Here is a 12,901-nt window from a genome sequence, read left to right as displayed (position 1 = left end):
ATTATTTTTCAAAAATTCAACGGCCCAAAGTCAATTATTCCACTCATACTATGATTACCACACCTCAAAACTTTGTTCAGATTATGTATTTCAAGACATTTGTCAGGTTTTTGACCTTAAAATGCTATTGTGTGTAGGACTAATTTCTTACGCATCTAGTCCCAAGTAATTATAGAGCTAGTAATAGAGGCTTCAGCCACTGATAGCAGACTAATGCAGTTATTAATGCAGAGAGAGAGAGAGAGAGAGAGAGAGAGAGAGAGAGAGAGAGATCATATGAATTACTGAGTCTGTGCGTTTCTCTGTTCAGCAGCAAAATCTCTACTGTAAGTTAACGGAAATAATTTGTAGTTTTTTTATCATATTATTTACTATATTAATTTGCTTGGTCAGTGTTGTTGTGGGATTTGGTTCTTTTGCTGTTGTCGGCTGTTTGAATTAACTGAAATCATTTGGCAAAGTAAATATGGAAATGTAATGCGGACAAGACCTGCTTGGAACTACTTTAACTGTGCGTTTCCCTGAAAATAATTGTGTACACCCTAGAACGTTTGTCAACCAATAAGATTCAAGATTAATCTCAAGATAATTATCAATTTTATATTTTTATTAAAAATTATAATTTATATATATATATATATATACACACACAGTGCTATGCATAAGTGAATACACCCATGCTAAAGTTGACTAAAAAGAGGAATAAAAAATCATATTTTGGAAATTGAACTTAATGCCTTAATTTAAACAATTAGGAAAAATCCAACCTTTAAGGACACCAATTTTCTTTGTGAATGAATAATGTATCGTAAATAAATAAATGTTCTTCCTTAAAATACATGGTGCATAAGTGAGTACACCCCTATGTTAAATTCCCATAGAGGCAGGCAGATTTTTATTTTTAAGTATTTAAAAAAAAAAAAAAAATTAGGATACTATGCATCCTGATAAAGTTCCCTTGGCCTTTGGAATTAAAATAGCCCCACATCATCACATAGCCTTCACCATACCTAGAGATTGGCATGGTTTTATTTCCGTTAGCCTAATAGCTAGTTTGATTTGCATTGAGAGATGATCTTATGGAAAGTACCCCATGCCAATCTCTAGGTATGGTGAAGGCTATGTGATGATGTGGGGCTATTTTAATTCCAAAGGCCAAGGGAACTTTATCAGGATGCATAGTATCCTAAAAAATTCTTTTTAAAAATACTTAAAAATAAAAATCTGCCTGCCTCTATGGGAATTTAACATAGGGGTGTACACACTTATGCACCATGTATTTTAAGGAAGAACATGTATTTATTTACGATACATTATTCATTCACAAAGAAAATTGGTGTCCTTAAAGGTTGGATTTTTCCTAATTTTTTAAATTAAGGCATTAAGTTCAATTTCCAAAATATGATTTTTTATTCCTCTTTTTAGCCAACTTTAGCATGGGTGCATTCACTTATGCATAGCACTGTATATATATATATATATATATATATAATTTACATTTATTTTGTACATTTATATTTTTATAATTAACAATGTTAAAATGACTGCCATGATTTGTTCTATATGTAAGAATGTTATTCTAAGCCAAATACATTCATTCCATAGAGCCAGTAATGACAAACAAGTATTTTGGGAATATATACAGGAGGGGAGACCTTAATCGCTCTTACCACAGCATGTCATGTTCATAAAAATGGCACCCGCTCATGCATTTTGGATTGCGAATCAGTTCAATGTTAACCCAACCATGACAACCCCCTTAAGAACCAGAGCTTAAAGACATATCTGGGGCAGTCAGACCGTCCTCATGTTAAAACGGGAGACTTTCATTGAAATCTGTAGGAATGTGGCCGAGAATAATGTGATGGTTTCCTAAAGCTTGCGTTTCATTTCCTCTCTCTCCTTCCTATCAAGCTGTCCAATCATTCACTTACTTTCAGCCTGATAGATGGATTCCTGATACATGGGGAGCATGTTTTGTTTGTATCAAGCATCTAGACAGGAAATTAAATGGCTCATACAGGGCTCAGATTGTTGATTTGGAAGTGCCGGAGAACTTCAGAACTCAAAGCCCGGCCAGACCGACATACTGCTTGACAGTATGCCAGCTCTTCAGCCCTCTTTCTGATGCTTTTACTGGTAAGTGAAGCCCTTGGAGTACAGTAAAAAGACAGGAACACAAACAATCCAATTAGGTTTTTGTTCCCCAAAGCATTGTTCAGTTTGCCAGCAGGCTCCTTTATTTTTTAGCCAATGCAACAACTGCATAGAAACAAACTTGCTTAACTGGTTTAATTTAACTTGACTGTTTGTGCTAGTTTGAGAAAGTACAAACTTAGTCTCAAAATGCTGCAAAAAATTATGCTTCATCCAACAGCATCACTCAAGGACCAGCAAGCTATTTCGCTCCAGCAGACCAATTAATGGCCTGAGGTGATGCAGGGTGTTGAAACCCAAAATTGAATTGGTTCAGACATAGGTTAGCAGTGCACTCAGTGCAAGTCTGATGTGTTGGTGAAGTATACGCTGCTTTTGTACACTTTTATACGGGACAGATCACTGGACAGGATTAAAACTAGAAGTAAAGATTGGTTTATTTATTTACAGACTTGGTTTTGTGGATTATGTTCAGTTCTTCATTCAAGCCCAAATGTGGTAGTGTTGGGTTGGATTTACCTAAACATATTACACATCTCACAAAATAACATTCAAGCTGGAATTAGCTCTTTAAACTAAAGTTATGAGATCCATTAGTCTTGTCTTTGTAATAATTTCAGTTGGTGTTGCTTTAACAAATACACCAAAAAAATCAGTTTGCATAAAGGAATAGATCACCTAAAAATCAGAGGTGGGTAGAGTATCCAAAAACTGTACTCAAGTAAAAGTACAAGTACTTATAGAAATATTTACTCAAAGTAAAAGTAAAAGTAATAATCTTAATAGTTACTTGAGTAAGAGTAAAAAAAAAAAAAAAAAAAAAAAAACGACTCAAGTAGCTAGTGTCACGGTTCATGAGTGCGCTGCTTCCTGCTTGTCTCGTGCATTTGTTATTGTTGTCTGTGTGCCATGTGCGTGTGGGTGTGGGTGTCACCGTATCAATTATCAGTCAATCATCTCATCTGTAATCAGCTCGGCGCCAGCTGCCACTCATCTCCAGTTCCTTTAAAGACTCACTGAATTCTTCTCTCATTGTCAGATCGTTGGTCGATGTTTGTGCTGTGTTTCCTGTTTCCCGTGAGTTGGTTTCTTCCTGGAGTCCTGTGCTGTGTGTTCTTCGTGTCTGGATCCTGTCTTCACCTTCACGCCGTTTCACCGCCGGATTCATCGCGGCCATCTAGTCCCTGCGCCACCCTGCTTCAGCCGTCTGACCCTCACCATCGGCCTGAGTCTGAACTTCTGTGTTTAAGTGTTTAATAAACATACATTCTTGAGATCGCCTGCATTTGCTTCCTTTTCCAGTGCGTCATGACAGCTAGTTACTTCGGATCATACCGGTATATAGGCCTATGTGTGTGTGTGTGTGTGTATATATATATATATATATGTATGTGTGTGTGTATAAAATATTATATTATTTAGATATTTTTAATTTAAATTACTATTATTATCATAATTAGGCTATCTTTGCAACAAAAACAGAAGAGACAAGCATTATTTCTGCCATCTGTAGCATCTGTAGTGTTCATTTCATAAACTGTGAACAATGCTAGCTTTTTAGGGTATAATAAATTAAGGGTATATGTCCAAAAAGGGGTAATGTCATACTTTGTAGTAGTGCTATCGTGGTGTAATAATCTGGTTGTAAAATGTATTACCTGAATTAAGGCAAGGCAAGTTTATTTATATAGCACATTTCATACACAATGGCAATTCAAAGTGCTTTACATAGAAGAAATTAAAATAATAAAAGAAATACGAATAATTAAAACAGTTTAGAAAAATAAAATACAGTACAGTACAAACAGTCGGACGAGCATTGGCACAGTGCTCATTCAGTAAATGCATAGCTAAACAGATGTGTTTTGAGTCTGGATTTGAATGTGACTACTGTAGGAGCACATCTGATCTCCTCTGGAAGCTGGTTCCAGCTGCGGCTGGCATAATAGCTAAAAGCGGACTCGCCATGTTTAGAGTGAACCCTTGGTATTTCTAGCTGATATGATCCTAATGATCTGAGTGATCTGTTGGGTTTATATTCAGTGAGCATATCTGCAATGTATTGAGGTCCTAGGTAATTGAATGATTTATATACCAGTAATAATACTTTAAAATCAATCCTAAATTTAACTGGGAGCCAGTGTAAAGACCTGAGGACTGGTGTGATATGTTCATATTTCCTGGTTCTGCTCAGAATCCTGGCGGCAGCGTTCTGTATGAGCTGCAACTGTCTTATGGTCTTTTTGGGAAGGCCAGTGAGGAGTCCATTACAGTAATCTACCCTGCTGGTGATGAAAGCATGCACAAGTTTCTCTAAGTCTTGTCTGGAAACAAAGCATCTTATTATTGCAATATTTTTCAGATGATAGTATGCTGATTTAGTTATTGCTTTGACATGACTACTGAAACTAAGGTCTGACTCTAGTGTCACACCAAGATTCCTGACTTGATTTTTAGTTGTTTGACCCCTAGAGTGAAGGTATGCGTTCACCTTGAGAACTTCATCTTTGTTTCCAAACGCAATGACTTTTGTCTTTGTTTAATTGAAGAAAGTTTTGACACATCCAACTGTTGAGTTCATCAATGCATTGGCACAGGGAGTCAATGGGGCTGTAATCGTTGGGTGATAGGGCTAAGTAGAGCTGTGTGTCGTCTGCATAGCTGTGGTAAGCAATTTGGTTCTTTCTCATTATTTGGCTCATTGGGAGCATATACAGGTTGAACAGGAGTGGCGCAAGAATTGAGCCTTGAGGGACTCCACATGTCATGGATGTCCACTCAGACTTATGGTCTCCTATACTCACATAATAATCTCTCCCATCTAAGTATGACCTGAACCATTTTAGGACTATCCCAGAAAGCCCCACCCAGTTTTCCAGCCTGTCCAGAAGTATGTTGTGATCGACAGTGTCAAATGCAGCACTGAGGTCGAGTAGTACCAGCACTGATAATTTGCCTGTATCAGTATTTAAGCGAATATCGTTTATTATCTTTATGAGTGCTGTCTCTGTGCTGTGGTGCGGTCGGAAACCAGATTGAAAATTGTCAAAGTATCCATTCGAGCATAAGAATTTGTTCAGCTGATTGAAGACAACTTTTTCAATGATCTTGCCTATGAAAGGAAGATTTGAGATCCGTCTATAGTTGCTTAATATGGTCTTATCCAGATTGCTCTTTTTCAGGAGGGGCTTGACAACTGCAGTTTTCAGGGAGTTTGGAAAACTGCCAGAGAGAAGTGAGGCATTTACCACTTCTAGAAGATCTGCTTCTAAACTGTTTAACACACTTTTGAAAAAAGATGTGGGAAGTGTGTCAAGAGCGCAGGTTGATGTTTTAAGGTGCTGTACGGTTTCTTCCAAAATGTTGCCATTAATTTCTTTGAAGTCAGACATAGTAACTACTTTCTCAGGTGGTCTGATCTGTCTGACCCCAGTGCAACTCAAGGATGTGCTGATCACCTTTCTGATATTATTGATTTTCTCAGAGAAGAAAGAAGCAAACTCACTGCACTTGTTGTCTGAGAGCATTTCACTGGGAATCTGGCTTTGGGGGGTTTGTCAGTCTCTCTACAGTAGCAAAAAGAGTGCGTGTGTTGTTTAAATTGCTGTTTATAATATTTGAGAAGAAAGTCTGTCTAGCTTTGCCTAGTTCCATATTGAAAGCATGAAAATTAAATTAAAATTAAATGAAATCTAATGTAGCCTATCGTCCTGTGGAATCATTCATTCACAGACAGCATACGAAGATGTTCAACTAATAAAGATCTTCATCACTGGCAAACAATATGATGCATTTGCAGATTTGCTTTCACTTGATCCACGGCCACTTCATGCAACGCTTGATGTTCTTAAACCTTCCTGTTACGACTATTCAGTGCGTGCAGGAAACTGAACAAATCATTCAAACTGGTTTGCAAATTTAGACAGTTCTGACAACTTGTTTGATGAAGTCTTTGAACAGAATCCACTCAAAAGAGTGATTCATTTGTGAATTGAGCATCGCTCATGCCTCAGAAAAAAAGATACAGCGTGCTTAAAATAAACTACGCATTTAACAACATTTATTACATGGCTTGGTTGAATTCCAATGTAGAATGCGGTCTGTTATTTCTTGATAACAGACTGCTGCGAAGTATAACACACCGTTGCCATGTAAAACAGAGCGTTGCTATGGACGCAGGATTCTAACCGTAGAGACGGAATGGACTATTTTCTTTAGCGGAAGCAATACAATCGGTTTTAAATCAATAAACTCCTTTAAATAAATATTTTGTGTCAAATGATTGATTTATTTGGTGGGTAGCCATGTAATAAGCGGGATAATGTAGAGCGAGGCGGTTGTTATTATGAATACAACCCCTTCAGGCTGATTCAAGATCCCTCCGCTTCGCGTCGGGGTCCCGATCAGCCTGTCGAGGTTGTATTCGCTATAACAACCGCCTCGCTCTACATTATCCCTTACGTAGCCTATTGCATTAAAATAAAGTAGGCCTATAACGAGAGGAACGTCGCCCAAAGTAACAAAGTGTAGAAAAAATTCACTAGAAATGTAGGCTACTAGAGTTTAAGTAAAAGTACCCACATTTAAATCTTCTCTTAAAAGTAAAAATTTTCCCCAAAAATACTCAAGTAGCCTAAATATAATGAAGTAAAATACCCACCTCTGCTAGATTTGTTGTTAAACACTAATTGACCCTTATTAACCCATACATCTGCACCCTAAGGACAGAGAAAACTTCCTTAAAGTCATGCAAGTACTTTCAGATACAAGTCATACAAATTAATATTTATGTACACGCAATAAATATTACTTAATAATTTAATAGCTAGAGCTATTGCACTTTATGTTTTGAGCATAAAATCATGACATGCTGACATAATGAAACTGTCATCTTGTGTGTCGGTTTCAGTATTAAGGTTTAGCCCTGATTCCAGCTGTCATGAGATGCTTCAGAATCGAGTGGAAACATGTATTGCTGGCTGCTAGTACAAACAGCTTAAATGCCCGAATATAAAAAGACATTTGTTGCATTAAATGCTGAATTGTAAAGTAATTATTAACTCATAAATATAACTCAAATGTACCTTACATTAAAAAGTAAGTGCAGTAATATTTGTAGCAATTTTGAATGCTAGATCCTTTCTTACCCAGTTTACTTAGTTTAAGCTTTGCCTTTTGTCTTATAGGTTTCCTGAAATAAGGACTTTTCTAAATGTGTATATGGCAATAATAATTGTATGCTGTATTAAATTCCGAACAAAACAAGCAATAAATACACCACCGGTCAAAAGTTTGGAATAGTCAAGATATTTTTTTTATGTTTTTGAAGTCTCTTTTGAAGTCTCTTATGCTCACCAAGTCTGCATTTATTTAATCAAAAATGCAATAAAAAGTAATAGTCTGAAATATTTGAACAATTTTAATTAACTGTTTTCTATTGTAACATATATATATTAAAATGTAAATTATTCCTGTGATGCAAAGCTGAATTTTCAGCATCATTACAGTCCTTTAGAAATCATTCTAATATGCTGATTTGGTACTTTTGACTGGTAAAATATATAAAGGGGACACAGAATTTTGTTTCAACATTCACTTGTTCCTAATGTGGGCTGGTTACATAATGAAAAATTCAGAAGTCTGTACGTTTCTTGAGTCACTCCACAGCAGGCATGGGGGAACAAATCCAATTTGAAGGCCATTTAAATTCTAGAAGTCGTCTTCAATCCTTTTCCTTCTCGGGCTTGTCCTTGCCTAACCTACAGACAGATATGCTGACAGGTTACTGGGTAACTGTAATATTTGCATAATGTCAATGCTCAGATGTTTAAGCGCATGTTGCAAAAGATGGTGATCACAGGCATTGCCGTCAGCCTTGATTATACTGCTATATTGTTAGTGGTGCCTTTAAAGCACAGCATAGCTTTTGGCATACTGCTGATTCATTTTCTTCATGTATTTCTTGCAGATGAAACTTTGCCATCTAACTTGTTCTGTAAAACAGGTGAATGATACTTCCACTCATGCAATGTGTTGAGGAGAAGCGGAGTATATCACTTAATCATTACTTTGTATTTTGTAGGTAATTTTTGTGGCAGACTTCTATTTTGGGGATAAGAATACACTATAATACTTATGTATTACAAATGCAATTTGAAAATAGTATTATTTAAATAAAATCAAATAAATGCAAATAATAAAAAAATAAACTAATTTATGTATGACTGGCACATATGCATCACATTAAAGTCCCCGTATTGTGCTATTTTAAAGGTTCCTAATTTTGTTTTGGAGGTCTTGCATCCAAGGTATAAAAAAACACTTAAATTTGCTCATAATAACATATCCCATCACCTCATTTCTCAACAAATATGAAACCGGTTAATTTGAAGATTAAGTCTCTCTAAACCCCTCCTGAGAGCCTAATCTGCTCTGATTGGTCAGATGGTCCAGTCTCTTGTGATTGGTCTACTCTGCTCTGATTGGTCAGATGGGCCAGTCTGTTGGGATTGGTCTACTGTGCTCTGATTGGTCAGATGGCCCAGTCTGTTGTGATTGGTCTACTGTGCTCTGATTGGTCAGATGGCCCAGTCTGTTGTGATTGGTCTACTGTGCTCTGATTGGTCAGATGGCCCAGTCTGTTGTGATTGGTCTACTCTGCTCTGATTGGTCAGAGGGCCCAGTCTGTTGTGATTGGTCTACTCTGCTCTGATTGGTCAGACAGCCCAGTCTCTTGTGACAACACGTTTCGGAAACCAAACGCTGACCATATCTGAATTTCAGCTCCCTGAGGCTCCCGCAACATTACAACTTCCTCGGCTACTACTAGTGTTTGAGGGTCAAAGTAGACATTGTTTGTGGGCAGACAATGACGACCATAGGCTGGCATTATGCAAATTTGTTACAATGGTACGTAGGTATGTAACAGGAAGTGAGACTGGAATTGCTGACGGCTCGTTTCAGCAGTTCAGAATCGATTCTTTCTTTTAGGAGACAATAACTCCATTTGTTGTGCATTTTGATCTTTAAAACTTTGCAGACCTTTAACATTCACAAAGAGCCATATTACACACTGCATGAAAGGTAATATTCGAAAAAGCATAATGGGGCACTTTAAGTTTATTAGTTTGATTATGTCAAAAATGTGTGATGCAAATGGAAGGAAATTTTATATTAAAATACATAAATCTTAAATTTAAGCCTGAATATTTTCTGAGCGTTTCATAGGGATTGGGAGTGGGCTTTTTGTTGTTGTTGTTGTTTTTGAGGCAATAAGAAACTGTAACACTGTAGCAACCATTCTGGTGCTGCGATGACCAAAGCCATACCTCGGCACAAGACATTTTCAACAGTTTCTACATAAATAATCTAGTTATGATTTATATTTATGAACTTTAAGAACTCTGTCTCAGTGTTTTGCAGCCATATTGCATGAGCTACTTACACACTTCCATTTGTTCTCATTACATCAAAGTGTGCACACATATGAGTATTGTAATGCTCCAGAAACATTTGCTGTGCCTGTAATTGTAATATCAGTAAGTTAATGTGGAAAAAGAGCTTTGGCTGAGAGCGTGTAATGTTTTTTTTTTTTTTTTCTGCATTCATTTATTCCTGTGGGTATTTATATACAGTATGCTCAAAGCCTGTTATGTTTAAAAAGAAATGTACATATCTCTGTTTTCTTGTCACTAATGATTTGTTTCTCTGCTGAATTGGGAACAGGAACATCCCAAATGTATGCCGTACACAGATTCTCTGTTGGCAAATATCATACATGTCATTCCTCAGCAATGAGGAAGCTATGAGTATTTGTCTTCATCTGTGCTAGGAATCCAAGCCAACAAAATAAATGGTGTGTCATTGGGAAAACAGTGTGTAGGATTTGTGTGAAATGGCCTTATATTATTGTTACTATATGGAGGTGTGAGGAGGATATAACAGTCAAACAGAGCCAAGACTTCTAGTGACTCATTGTACATGATGCTTAAACAGGGATGGTGGGTTTAACCCGTCTGTAGGGTGAAATGATGCTGAGACATCAGATGCTGCATAGTCAAGAAATCCGCACAGAATTATGATGAGACCAATTATCCCTTATGCAAAGAAAATATATTTTCCCATAGATGAATGATCAATATATTAAATGGTTAAACAGTATATTTGAAAATATACAGAACCATTTTTTTTTTTTTTTTGTATTTGTATTACAATATATTAAATAATACATAATGATTCGCCGCTTTTCATATATTGAAAAATATGTGACAATATATTTACTAATATATCATAATGTATGGAATTTTATATTCAGTAATACACTTCATAATATACAGTCGGGAGAACAAGTATTTGATACACTGCCGATTTTGCAGGTTTTCCTACTTTCCTACTGAGAGAGTTGGAATCTTAAGCAAAAATCCAGAAAATCACATTGTATGATTTTTAAATAATTAATTTGCATTTTATTGCATGACATAAGTATTTGATCACCTACCAACCAGTAAGAATTCCGGCTCTCACAGACCTGTTAGTTTTTCTTTAAGAAGCCCTCCTGTTCTCCACTCATTACCTGTATTAACTGCACCTGTTTGAACTTGTTACCTGTATAAAAGACACCTGTCCACACACTCAATCAAACAGACTCCAACCTCTCCACAATGGCCAAGACCAGAGAGCTGTGTAAGGATATCAGGAATAAAATTGTAGATCTGCACAAGGCTGGGATGGGCTACAGGACAATAGGCAAGCAGCTTGGTGAGAAGACAACAACTGTTGGTGCAATTATTAGAAAATGGAAGAAGTTTAAGATGGCGGTTCAATCTCCCTTGGTCTGGAGCACCATGAAAAATCTCACCTCGTGGGGCATCAATGATCATGAGGAAGGTGAGGGATCAGCCCAGAACTACATGGCAGGACCTGGTCAATGACCTGAAGAGAGCTGGGACCACAGTCTCTAAGAAAACCATTAGTAACACACTATGCTGTCATGGATTAAAATCCTGCAGTGCACCCAAGGTCCCCCTGCTCAAGCCAGCGCATGTCCAGGCCCGTCTGAAGTTTGCCAATGACCATCTGGAGGATCCAGAGGAGGAATGGGAGAAGGTCATGTGGTCTGATGAGACAAAAATAGAGCTTTTTGGTCTAAACTCCACTCGCCGTGTTTGGAGGAAGAAGAAGGATGAGTACAACCCCAAGAACACCATCCCAACCGTAAAGCATGGAGGTGGAAACATCATTCTTTGGGGATGCTTTTCTGCAAAGGGGACAGGACAACTGCACCGTATAGAGGGGAGGATGGATGGGGCCATGTATCATGAGATCTTGGCCAACAACCTCCTTCCCTCAGTAAGAGCATTGAAGATGGGTCGTGGCTGGGTCTTCCAGCATGACAGCGACCCGAAACACACAGCCAGGGCAACTAAGGAGTGGCTCCGAAAGAAGCATCTCAAGGTCCTGGAGTGGCCTAGCCAGTCTCCAGACCTGAACACAATAGAATATCTTTGGAGGGAGCTGAAAGTCCGTATTGCCCAGCGACAGCCCCGAAACCTGAAGGATCTGGAGAAGGTCTGTATGGAGGAGTGGGCCAAAATCCCTGCTGCAGTGTGTGCAAACCTGGTCAAGAACTACAGGAAACATATGATCTCTGTAATTGCAAACAAAGGTTTCTGTACCAAATATAAAGTTCTGCTTTTCTGATGTATCAAATACTTATGTCTTGCAATTAAATGCAAATTAATTACTTAAAAATCATACATTTTAGATTCCGTCTCTCACAGTTGAAGAGTACCTATGATAAAAAATTACAGACTTCTACATGCTTTGTAAGTGGGAAAACCTGCAAAATCGGCAGTGTATCAAATACTTTCTCCCCACTTTATATATGTATATGTGATCAGATATGGTACAGCATGTGTAATATATTGCAGATATATTTACTCATGCAGCATAAACACATATATAGAGAAATATAAAACGTAATATATTTCTATATTTTTAAATTATTCACATTATAATTGCTTCATATTTTCAAGCTAGTTAACAAAAGTAGCAGATCACCTGCATCATGTACCAAAGTATTTCGCCAAGAGACTATCACTGTGCTAAGGAGTGCACAGCAATTACCATTAAAATATAGGGCCCTATTTTAACGATCTGAAACGCAAGTGTCAAAGCGCAAAGTGCAAGTAACTTTGTGGGCGGGTCTTGGCGCTGTTGCTATTTTCCCGACGGGATAAATGACTCTTGCGCCTGGCGCAAATCTAAAAGGGGTTGGTCTGAAGTAGCTTCATTATTCATAGGTGTGGTTTGGGCGTAACGTGAAATAAACCAATCAGAGCGACATCTCACATTCCCTTTAAGAGCAGGCGCGCTTGTTCTAAAGCGAATTCCTATTATAACGGCGGCTTTGCCAGACGCGCGTCAGGAGCGGTTCACAGCCGAGGAGACCGACGTTCCCGTCAGGGACGTTGGGGATGGAGAAACACACCCAAATTAACTTCGGTTAAACAGGCGTATGATAATTTGGGTAAATGTGTAAGCTAGATGTATGCTTTTATAATAAACTATCTATCTATCTATCTATCTATCTATCTATCTATCTATCTATTTATCTATCTATCTATCTATCGTAATAATGTATGATTTGCAAAAATGATAACTGCTGCGTCTGTGTGTAGATGAGAGAATCAAAGTGTATGCGCATTGTGCACACGCTACATTGATTAAGGCCAAGCATGCACCC

Source organism: Rutilus rutilus, assembly GCF_951802725.1.
Source record: "Rutilus rutilus genome assembly, chromosome: 14".
NCBI lineage: Eukaryota > Metazoa > Chordata > Actinopteri > Cypriniformes > Leuciscidae > Rutilus > Rutilus rutilus.
The sequence above is the reverse complement of the archived record's forward strand: the minus strand, read 5'-3'. Positions refer to the sequence as shown.